This window comes from Oryctolagus cuniculus, chromosome 18, assembly GCF_964237555.1.
Source record: "Oryctolagus cuniculus chromosome 18, mOryCun1.1, whole genome shotgun sequence".
In the NCBI taxonomy this organism is placed as follows: domain Eukaryota; kingdom Metazoa; phylum Chordata; class Mammalia; order Lagomorpha; family Leporidae; genus Oryctolagus; species Oryctolagus cuniculus.
The window spans coordinates 41,585,616-41,605,681 of record NC_091449.1 but is presented as its reverse complement, the minus strand read 5'-3'; the positions used below and the strand labels follow the sequence as shown (position 1 = coordinate 41,605,681).

Genomic DNA, 20,066 nt, shown 5'->3' with positions numbered 1-20,066 from the left:
TGGTTGATTACAAAATGGGTAGAAATTCAGAGCCATTCCTAAACAGGCATGAAATATCTACTATGCCCTTAAGTACATAGAATGTTCAGAAAAGACCATTCTGGCACCCCAGGAACTTACCTTTAAATGAGGGAAACAGCCCCTAAACAAGGTATTGCAACCTGGGGTGACGTGTAGTCACGTCGGCCTCACACTGCTACATAGTCCTCATCTCACTCAATCTTCAGAGAAGTGTTTTGAAACTGATATTATCATTTCATCTTATAGATCAGGAAACCAAGAAATAGAGTAGCTTAGAAGGGTTGCCAGTGGCCGCACAGGAATGAAATCAAGCTCGAGTGCAGCCTACCAGCCACACTCTTGGCTTCCAAAGTGATGTGTGACATGCCAAGGGTCAGTAGGTAACCGGGGACCTCTCTGTCTGCTCCCCATTGGGACTGAAGAGAGCAGAGGGCAGGATGGGAAAACTCACTGGACGTGGTTAGAAAACACGCTGTGATGACCAGCCTGGGGTGGAGGTCAGTCACCTTCCCCTGCAAGAGACATGCATGAGCATCAGTGGGCTGGCACTGGACTCCAGGGGAGGGCTTTCATTTTGATGCTTCGGATGCACAAGGTGGGGGTCAGAGTAGAATTTCTGGAGATGTTAGCAGAGAGGCCTAGCCCTGTCAACCACGTTTTTTATCTCTCTGCTAGTAGTAGGCCTTTTTGGATTCTGAGAGTGATGCAGATCATATTTGGGAATAATTAATATGTCCGTTTACGCAGTGACACAGGTGGATGCCAGCCCCAAGGGGGAGGAGGAGAGGAAAGGGCTCTGCAGTAGTTCCAGACTCTGGCGTGCACGGCTCTGCCAGTTAGGCCATGTGACTCAGCAGACTATGGCACTGGAGCTGTCGGTGGTGGAAGAGGATGCAGAGGATTAAGGCGAGACCCAGTGGGAGACTCAGTGAAGGACCCAGGGTTCTGGAACAAGGTCATGCAGTCCACTGCAGAGAATTGATCACACATGACCACTTGCAGGTGAGAGGGTGATAACCACCTGTAAAAGGATCAAAGGCTTGCGCTTGGCTAACAGCCTGTTTTGGAATGTGAGTACAAGGAGAAAATGGACAGTGGCTGAATTGTAACCACCTTCATGGGAATGTGCTGGAAGACAGTGCAGAGGGAACGATCTTCCCAACGGACAAGATGTGAGTGGTGCACCTGCTCATCTATTTTATGTACAGAGAGCAGTTGCCCCAGGGGATGCATCTAATGGGCAACTGTGGCTCAAAGACTCCTCATCAGGCCAGCTGAAATTTTATTAGAACTGTGATCCCTTGTGAGATGCTTACTCCCCCATCCTCCCTCCTTCATTTCCCAAGGGTCAGACCTGTATCACAGTCTGAAAGTTCTCCTTATCTTCTCCTGTTTTCTCTCCTTGATCTGTTATAGACCTTTTCACCAATAAATAAATTTCTTCATGTCCAACTTCATGTTGTCTCGGAGGATGCAAACCGACAAAGGAATAAATTTCTTCCTTTATTTATTTGAAAGGCAGTTACAGAGAGGGAAAGACAGAAAGAAAAAGAGAGAGAGATAGAGAGATCTTCCATTTGCTGGTTTACTCCCCAAATGGCTGAAATAGCCAGAGCTGAGGCAGGCCGAAGCCAGGAGCCAGAACTCCATCCAGGTCTCCCACATGGGTGGCAGGAGCCCAAGCCCTTGGGGCATCTTCCATTGCCTTTCCAGGCACATTAGTAGGGAGTTGGATCATAAGTGGAGCAGCTGAAACTTGAACCGGGGCTCATATGGGATGCTGGCATCACAGGCAATGGCTTAACCTACTGCACCACAACACCAGCCCCAGTAAATTTCAATCTTAGGCTGGCGCTGCGGCTCACTTGGTTAATCCTCCGCCTGCGGCTCCAGCACCCCGGGTTCTAGTCCTGGTCGGGGCGCCAGATTCTGTCCCGGTTGCCCCTCTTCCAGTCCAGCTCTCTGCTGTGGCCTGGGAGTACAGTGGAGGATGACCCAAGTGCTTGGGCCCTGCACCTGCATGGGAGACCAGGAGGAAGCACCTGGCTCCTGGCTTTGGATGGACGCAGTGCTGGCCATAGTGGCCATTGGAGGGTGAACCAATGGCAAAAAGGAAGACCTTTCTCTCTGTCTCTCTCACTGTCTAAATCTGCCTGTCAAAAAAAAATTCAATCTTAAAGGTATTATTCAGGGGCTGGCATTGTGGCATAACAGGTTAAGCCTCTGCCTACAATGCCAGCGTATGATATGGCTGCTCACTTCAGATCCAACTCCCTGCTTATGGGCCTGGGAAAGCAGCTTGGGCCCCTGCAGCCATGTAGGAGACCTAGAAGATGCTCCAGGCTCCTGACTTTAGCCTGGCCCAGGCCTGGCCATTTGGGGAGTAAAATAGAAAACAGAAGACCCCTCTCTCCCTCTCCCTCTCTCTGGAACTGTCTTACAAATAAATAAAATAAATCTTTAAGAGAGAGAGTGAGAGAGAGAGCGAGCAAGCAAGATAGTGTAGTACTAGGGTCAAATAGAGAAATAGGTCAACAAAACAAAAGAGTCCAGAAACAGAACTACATATATATGAGTCAAGTGATTTTTTTCCATTAAAGATTTATTTATTTATTTGAAAGGTAGAGTAACAGGAGAGAAAGCAGGAGAGAGACAGAGAGATCTTCATCTGCTGATTCCCTTCCCAAATGACTGCAAAGGTCTGGTCTGGGCCAGGCTAAAGATAGGAGCTTCATCCAGGTCTCCCACATGCATGCAGGGGCCCAAAGACTTGGACCATCCTCCACTGCTTTCCCAGGAGCATTTGCAGGGAGGAGGATGGGAAGTGTAGCAGCCAAGACTCAGTCTGAAGCTCATATGGGATACAGAGATCACAGGTGCAGTTTGATTGGTTGAGCCACAATGTCAGCCCCAGTCAAGTGATTTTTGACAAAAGTGGAAAAGTAATCAGTAGAGAAAAGATAATGGTGCTGGAACAGTTGGATATCTATATGCAAAAAATTCAGTTAATATATACACCTCATAAAAAATTAACCCAAAATGGATTGCAGATTAAATGTAAAACCTAAAACTGAATCTTCTGGAAGAAAAACTAAGAGAAAAACCTTTCTTACATTATGTGAGGCAAAGATATCTTAGGTAGAACACCATAAAAAAACCACATCCATAAAAGAGAAAAAATATCAATAGAACTTTTGTTCATCAAAAGACATTAAGAGGATGAAGAAACAAGTTTCAGGCTAGAAAAAAATATTTGCCCACTACATATCTGAAAAATGACTTGTATCTAGAACAAGGAAAGAACTCTCAAAACTCAATTAGAAGAACAAGAGAAACACAATTTTTAAAATGGGTAAGAATATGAGCAAACACTCAATCAAAGATACATAGGTAGCAAATAAGCACACAAAAAGATGCTTCATTTCACTGGTCCTTAGGGAAATGAGCATTAAGAGCACAGCAGGTTACCTCTACACACCTGTAAGAGTGTACAAAAAATATAAAGACCACACCAGGTGTTAGCAGAAGATGCTCACTGTTGGTTGCATACAAAAAGGATGGAAGGGTAGGAGGGAGGGAGGCAATGACAGCTCTCTAAGGCCCAAGCCTCTCGTCCCACCTCCATCTCTAGTGTGTTCTCTGTGTCACAGCTGATGGGTCCCGCCTCCCCAGCACTGAGTCTCTCAATGGTTTCCCATTTCCCTCTGAGTGAGATACAGTGGCCCACCCTGTCCACGTCTCCTCCCTGACCGCATCTCGGACCCGACCCCGTCACATTCTCCTTCCCAGCCACGCTGGCCTCCTGGCTGTTTCTCAAACCCGCCAGGCACACTCCTGCCTCTGGGCCTTCATTCCAGTAGTTCCCTCTTCCTGGACACCCTCCGCCCAGATCAACACCGGCTATTCCTTTCACCTCCTTCAGACTCAATAATCTTTCAAGAATATCTCCTCCCGACCGCCCCGTTCTCAGTGCTGCCAACTTACCCAGTAGAATTGGTTGCTTTTGAAACAAGCACCAAGAACCCAGGGGCCAAATCAGTGCATTTTCAGGCCACAATTAATGGCAGAGTTCACGCCAAGAGAGCCCAGCACACTACTGTGCTATTGCTTCTCCCTTTGCCCCGTGAAATCACCACCCCATCCCTCTTTCCGCAGTGATGCTCCCTCAACCTCCTCCCCCTTAAAACCCTTTCCCTGCATGCGCTAAGACCTCGGAGGCCGGTCTCCGTGGACTACATTTCCCATGACCCTTTGCGGTTGACTTCCGGACGGGTTCAGCCAATGACAGGAGACAGGGGCGGGTAGGCGGAAGGGAGCGTTCATAGGATATTTCTTTGCCCACTTCCGTGTGTAGAACCGCCATCCTGGCAGTCGCTGGCCCTCTATCACCACACCCCCTTCTGGCGGTCCCTCACTGGCACGGCCAGCCTCACTGGACGCTGGTTTCATTCTCCCTCTCCTACGCCTTCACACCTCAAATGCCGCGGGTCCCTTCGTGCCGCATCACCCTTATTGGTTCTCTTAGCCTTCCCTTCGCTAACTTCTCTTGAGTAGAACCGAGTGGAATTCTCCCTCAGAAACGCGTGGGAACCCACCTACCTGAGGACTTCTCAGCTGCGAGGGGGTTACTGTGCAGATGACTCCGAGGGAGAGAGCTGTTGAATATAAAGTCACTCCAAACCGCAGCCCATCAGCCGCTGTTCTCAGGGTCAGACTTTCCTAGGGGAGCAGGGCCAGGTGTGAAAGAGGTGGGGAAAGGGAGCAGCAGATTGTGTTCCGGTGGCACGCTGGCTCGGGTACTGGCTGCTTAGACCTGGGTAAGTCATTCAGTGCTTTTTGTCCCTCAGTTTCCACCTCTGTGAAATGGTAACGGACACATTTTGAGAAGCGACTCTATGCACCTTACACGGTTACCATCAGGCTCAAGTTGGATGGAGTAAGAGAAAATGGTAGCTTGGGAAGTATGACACCGAGATGGGCACTCCAGCACCTCCGTCTGGGAGGAGCCACCGCTCTGGTTTGGCAGTAGTCCACAGTAGATTACTACATGAAAAAGTGACTCAGCTTGCAGGCTTTAAATAATGCTAATGATAATTACCATAGTTATTTCCTAATATATTTATTACAAATTAGGTAATTTTGTTGTTGCTTAATAAAAACACATGGCGATTATTGTTTCAGTTACCATTTACTGACTCCTAGCTGTGTGTCTGACGCTGTAGTAAGCACGTCCTATGCATTATCTCAGTTCATCAGCAGGATGATTCTGTGAGATACAGGTACCTTTGTAAGCCCCCGTTTTACTCACGAGGAGACTGGGTTCAGAGAAGTTAAGCAACGTGCCCAAGGTCACGTAGCTATTCCAGGGTGAGGCTGAAATTCAAAGCCAGGTTCATCTCTCCTCTGCTCTGCCTTTTCATCCTGTTGGGCCAAGTGCAAAATGGCCCAAATATTTGGGCCCCTGCCACCCACATGGGAGACCCAGATGGAATTCCAGGCTCCTGATATCAGTCTGGCTCAGCCCAGGCTGTTGCAGCCATTTGGGAAATGAACCAGTAGGTGGAAAATCGATGTGTGTGAGTGTGTCTTTCAAATAAATAAATAATTTTTTTTTTGACAGGAAGAGTTAGACAGTGAGAGAGAGAGAGTGAAAGGTCTTCCTTCCGTTGGTTCACTCCCCAAATGGCCACTACGGCCGGCGCACTGCTCCAGTCTGAAGCCAGGAGCCAGGTGCTTCTTCCTGGTCTCCCATGGGGTGCAGGGCCCAAGCACTTGGGCCATCCTCCACTGCCCTCCCGGGCCACAGCAGAGAGCTGGCCTGGAAGAGGGGCAACCGGGACAGAATCCGGCGCCCCAACTGGGACTAGAACCCGGGGTGCCAGTCCCACAGGCGGAGGATTAGCCAAGTGAGCCACGGCACCGGCCTAAATAAATAATTTTTTTTTAAAAGTTCAAAAATCAGCCGGCGCCGCGGCTCACTAGGCTAATCCTCCGCCTAGCGGCGTTGGCACACCGGGTTCTAGTCCTGGTCAGGGCGCCGGATTCTGTCCCGGTTGTCCCTCTTCCAGGCCAGCTCTCTGCTGTGGCCAGGGAGTGCAGTGGAGGATGGCCCAGGTGCTTGGGCCCTGCACCACATGGGAGACCAGGAAAAGCACCTGGCTCCTGCCATCGGATCAGCGCGGTGCGGCGGCCATTGGAGGGTGAACCAACGGCAAAGGAAGACCTTTCTCTCTGTCTCTCTCTCTCACTGTCCGCTCTGCCTGTCAAAAAAAAAAAAAAAAAAAAAAAAGTTCAAAAATCAGAAAGGAACTGAGACTCACAGGCAAGTGACTAACTACAAGTGATGAAAAAGGACCAGCTGCGGGAGGTAGCCCACTGTCTGACAGTGGGCTTATCCTTTCAACACAGATTTATTAAGCACCTACTATGTGCTTGACCCTGGCCATGCTGCACTGAGCATTTCTGGTCTGACAGAAACACTTACAACTCAGGGCAATCAATTCTGTAAGAGGAGAAGTGCCAGATGCTCCAAGATTGCAAGGCTTCAGGGAAAGTGTTCTGGAGCAGGCGAGGTCTTGGTTGAGAGGTGAAGACTGAGTAGGATTCAGATCCTGGTGAGCCAGGCTCTTATGCCCAAACTCAACCACAGTCTTTGTTCCCAAGTAGAAGCCAAGGGAAGAGTGGTGTCTGGAGATTGAAGGGCTAGTGCACAGGCCCGGAAGGGAAGAGTGTGCATTTGGGGAACTGAAGAAGGTCCTCTGTGTCTCACCTCTGCAGAAGAACAAAGCAGAGGGCCGGCGCCGCGGCTCACTAGGCTAATCCTCCGCCTAGCGGCGCCGGCACACCGGGTTCTAGTCCCGGTTGGGGCGCCGGATTCTGTCCCGGTTGCCCCTCTTCCAGGCCAGCCCTCTGCTGTGGCCCGGGAGTGCAGTGGAGGATGGCCCAGGTGCTTGGGCCCTGCACCCCATGGGAGACCAGGAAAAGCACCTGGCTCCTGGCTCCTGCCATCGGATCAGCGCGGTGCGCCGGCCGCAGCGCGCCAGCCGCGGCGGCCATTGGAGGGTGAACCAACGGCAAAGGAAGACCTTTCTCTCTGTCTCTCTCTCTCTCACTGTCCACTCTGCCTGTAAAAAAAAAAAAAAAAAAAAAAAAAATTAAAAAAAAAAAAAAAAAAAAGAACAAAGCAGAGGTCATTTGGGACTGCCTTTGGGACTTCCTGCCTGTCCTCTAGGGCTCCCTTCCACCCTCCTTTCTAGTGTGAGCAGTTCTAGTACTTTCCCTGTGTGTCCCTGTTGACCATGATTCCTCTCCTCTCAGAGTTATAGGGACCCTTGCCTAGGCTTGCTCTCCAGGCCAGGCCAAGGTCTTTTGACCTCATTCAGAAGCAGAGAGTGACTTCAGGCATGACCCAACATCTTTGGTGTCCAGAAATTTCTTTGTCCCAGCTGAGGGTGAGACAGAAACAGAAAGTCCCCAGAAAGTGTCATTGTCAGGGCCTGTTTACTGACAAGGTTGCTCTCATCTGGAAAATCAAGATTGGAAGCACATAACTAAGAGTGAGAGGCCATAGTCACCATGACCTGTGTTTCCTGCTCCCTCTGGACCATAAAGGAACTAAGGAGGCCAGCGCCGCGGCTCACTTGGCTAATTCTCCACCTGCGGCGCTGGCACCCCGGGTTCTAGTCCTGGTCGGGGCGCCGGATTCTGTCCCGGTTGCTCCTCTTCCAGTCCAGCTCTCTGCTGTGGCCCAGGAAGGCAATGGAGGATGGCCCAAGTGCTTGGACCCTGCACCTGCATGGGAGACCAGGAGGAAGCACCTGGCTCCTGGCTTCGGATCAGCACGGTGCACCGGCCGCAGCGGCCATTGGGGGGTGAACCAACGGAAAAAGGAAGACCTTTCTCTCTGTCTCTCTCTCTCACTCTCCACTCTGCCTGTAAAAAAAAAAAAAAAAAAAGAACAAAGGAGTTAAGAGCCTGGGTTCTGGAGTCGGTGAGACTGGGTTCAAATTCTACCCCAGTCCCTGTGAGGGAGAAGCAAGTCACCTCACCTCACCGAGCCTTATTCCTTAAAATCATAGTGCTACCTCCTTGGGGACAGTATGCATGTGTCCAACAAAGGGACCAGAGACCATTCCCATGGATTGGCACCCAAAAAAGGCTTAGTCTTTTGGTACTGTTTTTTTTCTCAACCTTAGCCATGAACCAGGCCCAGCCTTCTCCTTTATCCAGTTTCCAGGGAAGTGCTTTAAGGTGGGATGGGGGGAAGCAGGAAATGGGGGGGGGGGGCAATGCTTCCATTACAACATTGACTTCTGATTAAAGAATTGCATACCAAAAAATGCACAAATCATAATATGCAGCTTGACATAATTTCAAAAGATGGAACACACTTATTAACCAGTACATAGCTGAAGAAGGAACATGACCAGCCCTAGGTGTGGTGGGTAATACTGACAGTGGTGGCAGGAAAGGGCTCTTTGGTGGTTGAGGGGTGGGGTTCTCAGGGTCTCAAAGAGTCACAGTGTCAACAAAGGACACCGTGACCCCCCACCCCACAAGTCCCTTCCTTTCACCACTACCTCCAAGAGTACTCACTACCCTGACTTCTGAAGCCAGACATCTGTGGAGCCTGCTTTTCTATTTATGTTAAGTGGAATCATGCTGCACATAGTCCTCTGTGTCTGGCTTCTTTCACTCAGCACCAGGCTGATGAGAGTCACCCACACTGAGGGAGATAATTATAGATCATTCACTCGTGTTGCTATATGGTGTTCCATTGTGGTCACCCATTCCACTGTTGATGAGTGTTCAGGGAGTGTCCGGTTTGGGGCTATTGTGGGAAGGGCTGTGATGAATATTCTAGGGTATGTCTTTTTTAAAGATTTATTTATTTATTTGAAAGGCAGAGAGAGAGAGAGAGATGAAGATAGAGACAGAGGCAGAGGCAGACACAGACAGATCTTCCATCCACTGGTTTTTTTCTCCAAATAGCCCCAACAACTGGGACTGGGCCAGGCCAAACCTAGGAGCTTGAAGCTTCTCCTGGGTCTCCCATGTGGGTGCACAGGCCCAAGCACTTGGACCATCTTTACTGCTTCCCCTGGCACATTAGCAGAGAAATGGATCAGAAGTGGAGCAGCTGGGACTTGAACCAGCACCTATATGGGATGCCGGTACTGCAGGCAGAGGCTCAGCCTCTTTCGCCACAGAACCAGCCCCCAGAGTAATTTTTTTATATACCTGATCCATGACATGGGGCACAGGAGCCTGCTTCCTCAATGGCCAATCATTTGTTCACACACATCTATGAAGCTCAGATCTGACCAGGCACGGCAATGAGCCACCAGAATGCCAAGATAGAAAGGCCATGGGCTGATGCTGGCCCGTGCACACTGAGATCTGTTCCTCACCCCTCCCCTCGTGTGTGGGCACGTGGCAGGACTGGGTGCTGTGGGATCGTACTGAGCTCTTCAGGCTGTATTTCCTCTGCGCTGGGTCAACTGGAAGACACTGGCTGATCTCGGTGGACAGGAGAAGGAAAGAAGCTTGGGTGGGGGGGCTCCTCCCTCTCTGACTTGGGCGGTGCCTCTGGCTATGGCTGCATCTCTTCTGTGGCTCCAGCTCCCAGACGATAAGCCTGGCATGGCTCCAGCTTCTGCAGCTGACCTTGGTCCCTGGGCTCCAGTAGCATCTCCTGATCTCTCGCCCCTCCAGCTGAGGGATGGAAGTGGCTTCCTGCTGCTTTGCCTCTCCACCTTTCTTGCTCTTCTGTCACCTGCTTATCCAGTTCCTCACAATCGTTCTCTCTTTAGATGTTTCATGGTGGTTTCTATTTTCCCACTGGACCAGCATTGGTTCTGGCAGGGACCTCCAAGGCTGGTTGGGAGTTCTCTAGCAAAAGGACATCTCATCCAAGGAGACCATTGCACTGGTGGTGCCAGATGAGATGGGTTGGGAACTGTGGGACTGTTACATGCTCTGGGTTGCCTGGATAGTTGCCAGGAGACCTGATGCCAACTGGGGAGCAGTAGTTCCTCTAGGACTGAGGGCAGTGAGGGGTGGTCATGGCAGTGTCCTGCTAGCCAAGACTGTTCCCTCCAAGACATGTTTCTGTCTGGGTCTACGGGCCAGGGGTCTGCAGACCAGCCTTCAGCATGAGATGCTTTGATGGCCGTTTACCTCTGTGGAAACAACCCAGGAGTGAAGAATGGCATCTCAGACCTCATGGTATTCCCAGACTCATGCATAGTAGGTACTAAGAGGGTACTTCAAATATGAAACGGGGGTTGGCATTGTGGCACATTGGGTTAAGCTGCCGCTTGTGATACCAGTATCCCATACCAGAGCAGTGGATCGAGTTCTGGCTGCTCTGCCTCCAATCCAGCTCCCTGCTAATATACCTGGGAAAGCAGTAGAAGATGCTCCAAGTACTTGAGTCCCTGCTGTCCATTTGGGAGAACCTGATGGAGTTTCAGACTCCTGGCTCTATCCTGGCCCAGTCCCAGCCACGGCAGCCATTTGGGAAATGAACCAGCAGATGGAAGACCTCTTTCTCTCTCTCTCTCACTTTGCTTTTCAAATAAAATAAATAAACCTTTTTAAGAAATGAAATGGGTAGGGCTGGTGTTGTGATTTAGCAGGTTAAGCCACTGCCTGTGGAAAATCTCTCTGTCTCTCTTTCTCTTTGTCTGTAACTCTGCTTCTCAAAAAAAAAAAAAAAATCAGAAAGGAAGAAAGGAAGGAAGGAAGCAAGGAAGGAAGGAAAACTGAGATGGTGAAACACCACTAACAAAGAAGGGTGAAATTCAGATTCAAATCATGGTCTCTTGAAGTCACTGGGCATCAATTTGACACCCAGTTGCTTCACTTGTGATTCAGCTCCCTGCTAATGTGCCTGGGAAAGCAGTGTAAGATGCCCCAAGTATATGGGCCCCTGCACTCACGTGGGAGACCTAGAAGAAGCTCCAGGCTCCTGGCTTCGGCGTGGCAAAGCCCCAGCCATTGTGGCCATTTGGGGAGTGAACCAGCAGATGAAAGATATCTCTCTCTCTTTCTGTCTTTCCCACTATATAACTCTGGCTTTCAAATAAATAAAAATAAGTTTTTTTTAAAAAATTGATCTAAAAGTCAAGTTTATATTGGTGCAAACAAATTTTGAAATCTATGCATAGTTTTTTTCATAATATACATTTTTTTCATGAATTCCTTAAGACCCTTCATCATAACAACTCACACATGAGTGTTGGCTATATGCACTGTTCTAAGCATTTGATGTCTTAACTTAGCATCTTTCAGTGTGATCCCACTTTATGGATGAGCATACTGAGGCACCAAGAGGTAAAGTCACTAGTACCCAATCAGTCTTTGCTGATGGCAATAGCATCAATAAGTTGTATGGTACAATGCAAAAATACACTGGCTTTGGAATTCAAGAGATGATGGTTTGAATCTGAATTTCACCCTTTGTTAGAGTTGCAGTATCTCAGTTTCTTTTTTTTTTTTTAAGATTTATTTATTTATTTATTTGAGAAGCAGAGTTACAAAGAGAGGGAGAGTCAGATTTTCCATCTGCTGTTCATTCCCCAAATGGCCTCAATGGCTGAAGCTGGGCTGATCTGAAGTGAGGAGCCAGGAGTCTCTTCCAGGTCTCCCACATGGGTGCAGGGGCCCAAGGACTTGGGCCATCTTCTACTGCTTCCCCAGGCCATTAGCAGGGAGCTGGATTGGAAGTGAAGCAGCCAAGACTCAAACCGGTGACCATATGGGATGCTGGCACCACAGACGGAGGCTAAACCTACTACACCATACCACTGGCTCCACCGTCTCAATTTCCTTTCCTGTGAAATGAAGATAGTAATGGCCACCTGATCAGCTTCCTAGGGATTGAATGAACAACATTACTGAGAGAATAGAGCCTGTACACACACACACACATGCATACATATACACACCAATGTGTAACAGAAAATTGTTTTTCACTGCATGTGTGTTATACTTCAATTTTTTTCAGTCATATACTTATTTATGTATGATTTATAATGGCCTAAAAATGAGTCATAACCTTCAGATTTAACAAGCCAGCAATTAACTTACTTTATCTGATAAAATACTACGTGTGATAAATGTGTCTGTGTCACTCTAGACACTGGCCTTAGGGTAGAAGTTTCCTTTTTTGGGGATCACATTAATAATTCCAATATATGAGTATACTTTTTCTTTAAAAAGATTTATTTATTTATTTATTTGAAAGAGTTAGAAGGAGAGACAGCCTGGAGCTCAGAGCTTCTTCTAGCTTCCTATGTGGGCATAGGAGCCCAAGTACTTGGACTGTTTTCTGCTGTGTTCGCAGACCATTAGCAGGAACTGGCCTGGAAGTGGAGCAGCTGGGAATTGAACTGACACCCACATGGGATACCAGTGTCAGGAGAAGGGGCTTAACCTACTACGCCACAACACTGGTCCTCATGAGGTATACTCTTAAGACTGCAGTATTTTAATTTTTCATTTTAAAATATTTCAGCTGCAAAACAGAATAAGGAATTGCTGTATAATGTTAACATTTTACTACCTTTGCTTTATCCTCCTCTGTGTGTGTGTGTGTGTGTGTGTGTGTGTGTGAGAGAGAGAGAGAGAGAGAGAGAGAGAGAGAGAGAGGGAGAGAGAAACATTTGAGAGTAACTTGCAAAACTGATGCTGCTTTATCCCTAACTGTTTCTGTGTGTATCCTGGAAACCAGATGTTTTCTTACAAGATTATGAAAAACAAGAGATTTAATTCATTATATAATTTGTGTCTTCTATAGTAAAATAAATAAGTGAACTTTTCTGGTCCAGGATTTCATTTAGTGGTCGTGTCTCTCCAGGTTCCTTTTATCTGAAAAAGTTGTTTTGTCTTTGATGACCATGAGTTTTTGAAAAAGATTTTTCTTTATTTTTTATTTGCAAGGCAGAGTGACATGGTGGTGGGGTTGGGAGGGCAGATCTTCCATTCACTGGTTCACTCCCCAAGTGGCTGCAGTGGCTGGGGTTGGCTCAGGCTGAAGCCAGGAGCCTGGAACTCCATCCTGGTCTCCCATGTGGGGTGGCAGGACCCAAGCACTTGGGCGGTTTGCCACTGCTTTCCTAGGTGCATTAGCAAGGAGCTGGATTGGAAGTGGAGCAGCTGGGACTTGAACTGAACCAGTGGTTGTATGGAATGCTGGCATCGTAGGTGGCAGCTTAACCCACTGTGCCACAATGCCAACACCGGTGACCTTGACAATTTCTAGAGAGTAAAAGCCAGTTATTTTTTAACAGTGCTGCTCAGTTGGGCTTTTCTGATGTCTTCTCATGGTCTGTTTAGGTTCTCCATCATGGGCAGGAATATCAGAAAAATGTGGTTCTTGGGATGGTGCATCAGAATACACTTGTTATCTACATGGTGATTTTGGCTTTGACCACTTGATTAAGATGGTGCCTGCCAGCTTCCTCTGCAGTGCAGTTACTGTTTTTCCTTTTGTAATTATAAGTATCTTTGGGGGAGATACTTTGAGTCTATGTAAATATGTTGTTTCTCATCCTACTTTCACACACCAGTTTTAGTATTCATTGGTGTTGCTTGCCTGAATAAATTGTTACTGTGACAGCTGCCAAATGGTGATTTTTCTAATTCTATCATTCCTTTTGCATTTCTTAGTCAGGATGGGAGACCTCTTTCTCTGTCTCTACCTCTCTCTGTAACTCTGTCTTTCAAACAAATAAAATAAATCTTAAAAAAATAAAGCAAACATATATATGATGCAAATACATTGTGTTTCATATAAGATAGTTACACTGAAAGTCTACAGTTGAGATTCTTCTTAAATGTGGATCCAAAAACAAATGTGGATCCAAATAATCCCATTTCCTCCCCACTACACCCCATAATGATGCCTATACTATAGGCTGAGCATCCTCATCTGAAAATCTGAAACCCCAGATGCTCCTGAATCTGAAATCTTTTTATTAAAGATTTACTTACTTTACTTGAAAGTCAGAGTTACACAGAGAGAGAAGGAGAGGCAGAGGGAGAGAGATAGAGGTCTTCCATCTGGTGGTTCATTCCCCAGGTGGCCACAATGGCTGGAGCTGTGCCGGCCTGAAGCCAGGAGCCAGGAGTCTCTTCCAGGTCTCCCACGTGGGTGCAGGGGCCCAAGGACTTGGACCATCTTCTACTGCTTTCTCAGGCCATAGCAGAGAGCTGGATTGGAAGTGGAGCAGCCAGGTCTCGAACCAGCGCCCATATGGGATGCCAGCACTACAGGTGGCAGCTTTACCTGCTCTGCCACAGCGCTGGCCCCCTGAAATCTTTAGAGTGCTGACATGATGCCACAGCTGGAGAATTCTACAACCAAAAATAAATTTTAAAATATATCTAGATAGATAGATGATAGATAGATAGATAGATTGATTGATAGATTAGAAAGAGAGAAGCAGAGCAATATCTACTAGTTCACTCCCCAAATACCTGCAAAGGCCAGAACTGGGCCACCCTAAAGCCAGAAGTCACATCTCTGGTGGGTGGCAGGAATCCAATTACCTGAGCTGTCATCACTGCCTCCCAAATTGAGCTATCATATCTGCCTCCCAAGGTCTGCATTAGCAGGAAGCTGGAATCAGGAGCCAGAGCCAGGCATCAAACCCAGGAACTTTCTTGTGGGATGCAAGCCAAATGTCCTACCTGGAAAAATTCCTCACTTGGCCTCATGTGATCAGTCACAGTCAAAACATAAGTTCTAGATAAACCTTGTATAAAATTACCTCCAGGGAGTCTGGCGCTGTGGCATAGTGGGTTAGGTTTCCGCCTGATACACTGGTATCCCATATGGGTACCAGTTTGAGTCCTAGCTGCTCCATTTCCAATCCAGCATCCCTGCTGATGGCCTGAGAGAGCAGTGGAGGATGGCCCGAGTGCTTCGGCCCCTGCACCCACATGGGAGACCTGGAAGAAGCTCCTGGCTCCTGGCTTTGGATTGGCCCAGCTCCGGCCATTGCAGACATTTGGGGAGTGAACCAGTGGATGGAAGATTTCTCTCTCTCTGTCTTTCCCTCTTTCCCTGTAACTCTGCCTTTCAAATAAATAAATCTTTTTTTTTAAATTACCTGTAGGCTATGTGTATAAAGGTGTACATGAAACATAAATGAATTTTGTCTTTAGGCTTAGGTCCCATGCTGAGATATTGTATTATGTATATTCAAATAACTCAAAATCTGAAAAAAATTCAGAACCCAAACCCTTCTGGTCCTAGGCATTTTGGATAAAGGATACTCCATCTGCATGAACCAGTGGATGGGAGATCTCTGACTCTCTGCTTTTCAAATACAAAATAAATAAAATTTAAAAACAAAATGAAGAGAAGCAAGAATAAATAGGTAAATTGCCCAAATGGCCAACTCCTCATAGGTGACAGGAATGTCACCTGCACTGGAGGCTGCTTGTAACACTGAAATGAGGGCCGGGATGTGAGGCACTCAGCACAGACCCAGCTGAGAGCAGGTGCTTTGGCAGCCTTGGGTGGATTCACAAGGGATGAATCACTTGGAGAGACCAGCACTTGGCTGAGATACCCATGTGGGCTGAGGGCCCCTCTGCTCCTGCCGATCTGGCACCAAATGCGGAGCTAATATTGGATCTCCAGGAGGGAGACTGTTGTCTTGGGGACAGTGATGTTGTCGCTCCCCCTCTTCATGGAGGAACGACACTAAACCCTGCCTAGGCTTCATATCCGAGTCACGGCACCATTATGTCGCTCCCCGTCTTCGTGGAGGAACGACACAGGACCCTGCGCTGTTCTTTTGTCTGCTCAGCCCTCCCCGGGTTTGCTGCTGGTTCTTCCCGGGTTGGCTACCGTCCCTTCCACCTCCGTGGAAGGGCGGTTCCCCCTGCCACTTTCCCCACTTCCGCGGGGGAGTGGCACACCGCCGGCCGGCTCTCTCGGGGGCTGCACAGGTGTTCCTTCAGATAGATGTTCCTGGTGCATGGTGTCTCTCTCCTCCTTTATAGTCCTCTTCCACCAATCCCAACTCTGCTACCCACACGCCGAGTACGCTGCTCTCCTCCAATCAGGAGCAGGTCCGCAGTTTATTGGTTGAACTGGAGGCAGCTGTGTAGAAGCTGTTTCCTCCTCTCCCAGCGCCATATTGTGGGAGAGCAGATGCATAGAATAAGTCTTAATTCCAGTAACTTAGTCTAGTCCGAGTTGCTCCCAGTTGCTCCCCACAGATGTCTTTCTGATCCTCTCTCCAGGAGGGAGTCAGGTCTGATGAAAAGGCAGAGACTGTGGGCTGGGCCGTGAGGTCAGTGTACTCAGTTATTAACTTGCCCCCCAGATAAATGGTGTATACTCCCTGGGCCTCATTCTCTTCATCCAGAAAATGGAGATATTTGCAACAGGTCCAAATACTTCCCAAGTGGTCCTGAGGCCTCTGTGGCACAGTGGGTTGAACCTGGGGAGCCTGCAAGCCGTATTGGAATGCCTGGGATCAAATCTTGTCTCCACATACAATCTAGCTTCCTGATGGCCCAAGTACTTGTGTACACGCCACACACATGGGAGACCTGAATGGAGTTCAGGCTCCTGGCTTTGGCCTGGCCCAGCCCCAATGGTTACAGACAATTGGGGAGTGAATTAGTGGACAGAAGATGTCTCTGTCTCTGTCACTCTGCTTTTCAAATAAATAAATAAATAAAGCTTTAAAAATGGAAGAAAATAGCTAGAACTAGAATTAGGAGCTCTATGAATATAAAAGGTCACTAAGGAAGCCTCTGGAGTGATTAGAGCCTTTCGCTCAACCACCTCCTCATGCATGAGCCCAGGAGTCACTCTCAAGACTTCCCAGCTCTCCTCCATCCCTTCCTTGCCTCCTTTACCTTTTACCTTTTTTTTTCTTTTTTTCTGAAAATCAGAGTTACACACAGAGAGAAGGAGAGGCAGAGAGAGAGAGAGAGAGAGAGAGAGAGAGAGAGAGGTCCTCCATCTGCTGGTTCACTCCCTCCCCAAATGGCCACAATGGGCAGAGCTGGGCTGATCCAAAGCCAGGAGACAAGAGCCTCCTCCAGGTCTCCCATGCAGGTGTAGGGGCCCAAGGACTTGGGCCATCTTCTACTGCTTTGCCAGGCCATAGCAGAGAGCTGGATCGGCAGTGGAGCAGCTGGAATTCGAAACGGCGCCCACATGGGATGTCAGTACTAAAGGTAGCTGCTTTATCCACTATGCCACAGCACCAGCCCCCACCTTTTACCTTAATCAATCAGCCTTGCACAACTTCCCCAGGATGGCTCCAAGAGAACCCTGTGCAAAGCCTGGTTGAAAGGGTCCTTTGTTTCCATGGGTTGGGAAAGGACTCCTTTAGGATTGCTAAAATGCAGCTGTCTATGGGATCCAGAGCCACAGGTGGCTGATGGGAAAGGAGAGGAGGGAGGAACCATCTCCACCCCTCCCCAAAGTGAGTCACCTTGTCAACATGCCCTGTGACATCACAGCAAGTTCTACCAGGTCCCCCAAGATCTGGGGCCCGCCCTTGCAAGGCAGAGCCTTGCCCTTCCTCTCCTTCAGAGTCAAAATCAGGAGATGTGAGCCAGGCTAGAGCCACCAGAACCCCAGAACCCCATCCTACTCAACCTCTTCCCCACCATCACAGTCTTGGTAAAACAGAAACAGTTTTCCTCCCTGTCCTCCACCCCAGTCCACCCCCAAAGGAAACCTGTTTACAACTTGATGTGGAATATTCCAGATGTTGTGTAAATTTATTTGACTTTTTTAAGGTTAAAATTTATGTTCCGTGGAGGGAAAATGAAACAGGATACAATCTGCCTTGGAGGAGAGAGAAATGGAGAGAGAATGGTTAGGGTAATAGCCTTGTAGTTGGACAGGAGGAATAGCTTTAAAAAAAGATTTATGGCCGGTGCCGCGGCTCACTAGGCTAATCCTCCGCCTTGCGGCGCCGGCACACAGGGTTCTAGTCCTGGTCGGGGCACCGGATTCTGTCCCGGTTGCCCCTCTTCCAGGCCAGTTCTCTGCTGTGGCCTGGGAGTGCAGAGGAGGATGGCCCAAGTCCTTGGGCCCTGCACCTGCATGGGAGACCAGGAGAAGCACCTGGCTCCTGGCTTTGGATCAGTGCGGTGCGCCAGCTGCAGCGCGCCGGCTACGGCGGCCATTGGAGGGTGAACCAATGGCAAAAGAAGACCTTTGTCTCTGTCTCTCTCTCTCACTGTCCACTCTGCCTGTCAAAATAAATAAATAAATAAAATAAAAAAATAAAAAAAAAGATTTTTTTATTTCGGTGGCAGAGTTAGAGAGAGAGAGAGAGAGAGACAGAGAGAGATCTTCCATCTGTTGGTTTACTCCAAGTGGCTGCAACAGTCAGGTCTGGCCCAGGCCAAAGCCAGGAGCTGAGAACCCTATATGGGTCTCCCATGTGGGTGGCAAGTATCCAAACACTTGGGCCATCTTCCACTGCTTTCCCAGGGACATTTGCAGGGAGCTGGATCAGAAGCAGAGCAACCAAAACTTAAATTGACACTCACATGGGATGCTGGTGTCACAGGGGATGACACTGCTCCACTATGCTAGCCCCTAACTTCTGATGTTCTATGTAACACAGCAGAATAGCTATGGCTGGCAACAATTAGTTGAATATTTTAAAATGGCTGATAGAGAGGATGTTGTATGTTCTCAACACAAAGAAACAGTGTATCTAAAGTGGTAGATTGGGGCCGGCACCGTGGCACAGTAGGTTAATCCTCCACCTTCGGTGCTGGCATCCCATATGGGCGCTGGTTCTAGTCCCAGTTGCTCCTCTTCCAGTCCTGCTCTCTGCTGTGGCCTGAGAAAGCAGTAGAAGATAGCCCCAGTGCTTGGGCCCCTGCACCCGCATGGGAGACCAGGAAGAAGCACCTGGCCCCTGGCTTCAGATCGGCGCAGCTCCAGCCATTGTGGCCATTTGGGGAGTGAACCAACAGAAGGAAGACCTTTCTCTCTGTCTCTCTCTCTCACTGTCTGTAACTCTACCTGTCAAATAAATAAATAAAATCTTTAAAAAAAAATTGGTATATATACCAGTCATTCCAAACTACATCACACATTGTGTACATGTATTGAAATGTCATAGTTTACTCTGTAAATATGTACAATTACTGTGTGTCAATAAAAATTTTAATTAAAAAAATCTACCTTGACTTTTATCTCATATCCATATCCACCCTCTACAAGTTTATGCACCTTTTCCATCTTTCTCTATGTGTTTTTAATTGTACCTATATCTATTTGCATGGGAAATGTGTCGCTTTATTTTGTGTGCATGTGTTTTCTATAAACACTGACTTTTCACACCTATTATTTCCAGCCACCATCCTATGGAATCTTGAAGATTCCTCCATGTTGGACATACAAGGCTACCTGTTTTAAGCATAATGTGGTATTCTATTAGTTGGCTATATCAATTTATTTATCCTTTTCCTATTTATGTTGTTTCTAATTTTTTCTTTTATCCTTTATAAAAATTATTTCTTTAACTTTGATCAAATTCATGCATGTCATGGTGTAAATATGTCAAATAATATTACAAAGTTTGAACTGGCATTGTGGTGCAGCGAGTTAAGTCACTGCTTACTACACCAGCATCCCATATCAGAGTGCTGGTTTGAGTCCTGGCTGCTCCACTTCCAATCCAGCTCCCTGCTAATGCACTTGGGAAGGCAGCGGGAGATGGCCCAAATGCTTGGGCCACTGTATCCCATGTAGGAGACTCAGATGGAGTTCCTGGCTCTTGGCTTCAGCATATCCCAGACCTGGCTATTGTGGCCATTTGAGAAGTGTACCAGCAAAAAAAGAACTCTGTGTGTGTGTGTGTGTGTGTCCTTCTGCTTTTCGAATAAATAAATCTTTAAAAATATCACAAGGCTTACAGAAAAAAATCAGTGCCACTTCCTCCATACACATATATTCCATCTCTGAGTCCTGCTCATGTAAGAAAATGCCTCGTTACTCTTTCAGCTGTTTCTTCTGGTATTCATGTCCATATGTGTGA

General features: G+C 47.9%; 1 long non-coding RNA gene across 1 annotated transcript in view; it reads left to right on the top strand.

Annotated features, from left to right (window-relative positions):
- The first annotated feature begins 4,338 nt into the window (after positions 1-4,338).
- Positions 4,339-20,066, top strand: part of LOC127491307 (uncharacterized) — a 29,233-nt gene continuing 13,505 nt past the window's right edge. The window contains exons 1-2 of the long non-coding RNA XR_007919920.2: positions 4,339-4,838; positions 12,371-12,490. This is a non-coding gene — a long non-coding RNA (uncharacterized lncRNA). The remainder of the gene's footprint in view (positions 4,839-12,370; positions 12,491-20,066) is intronic.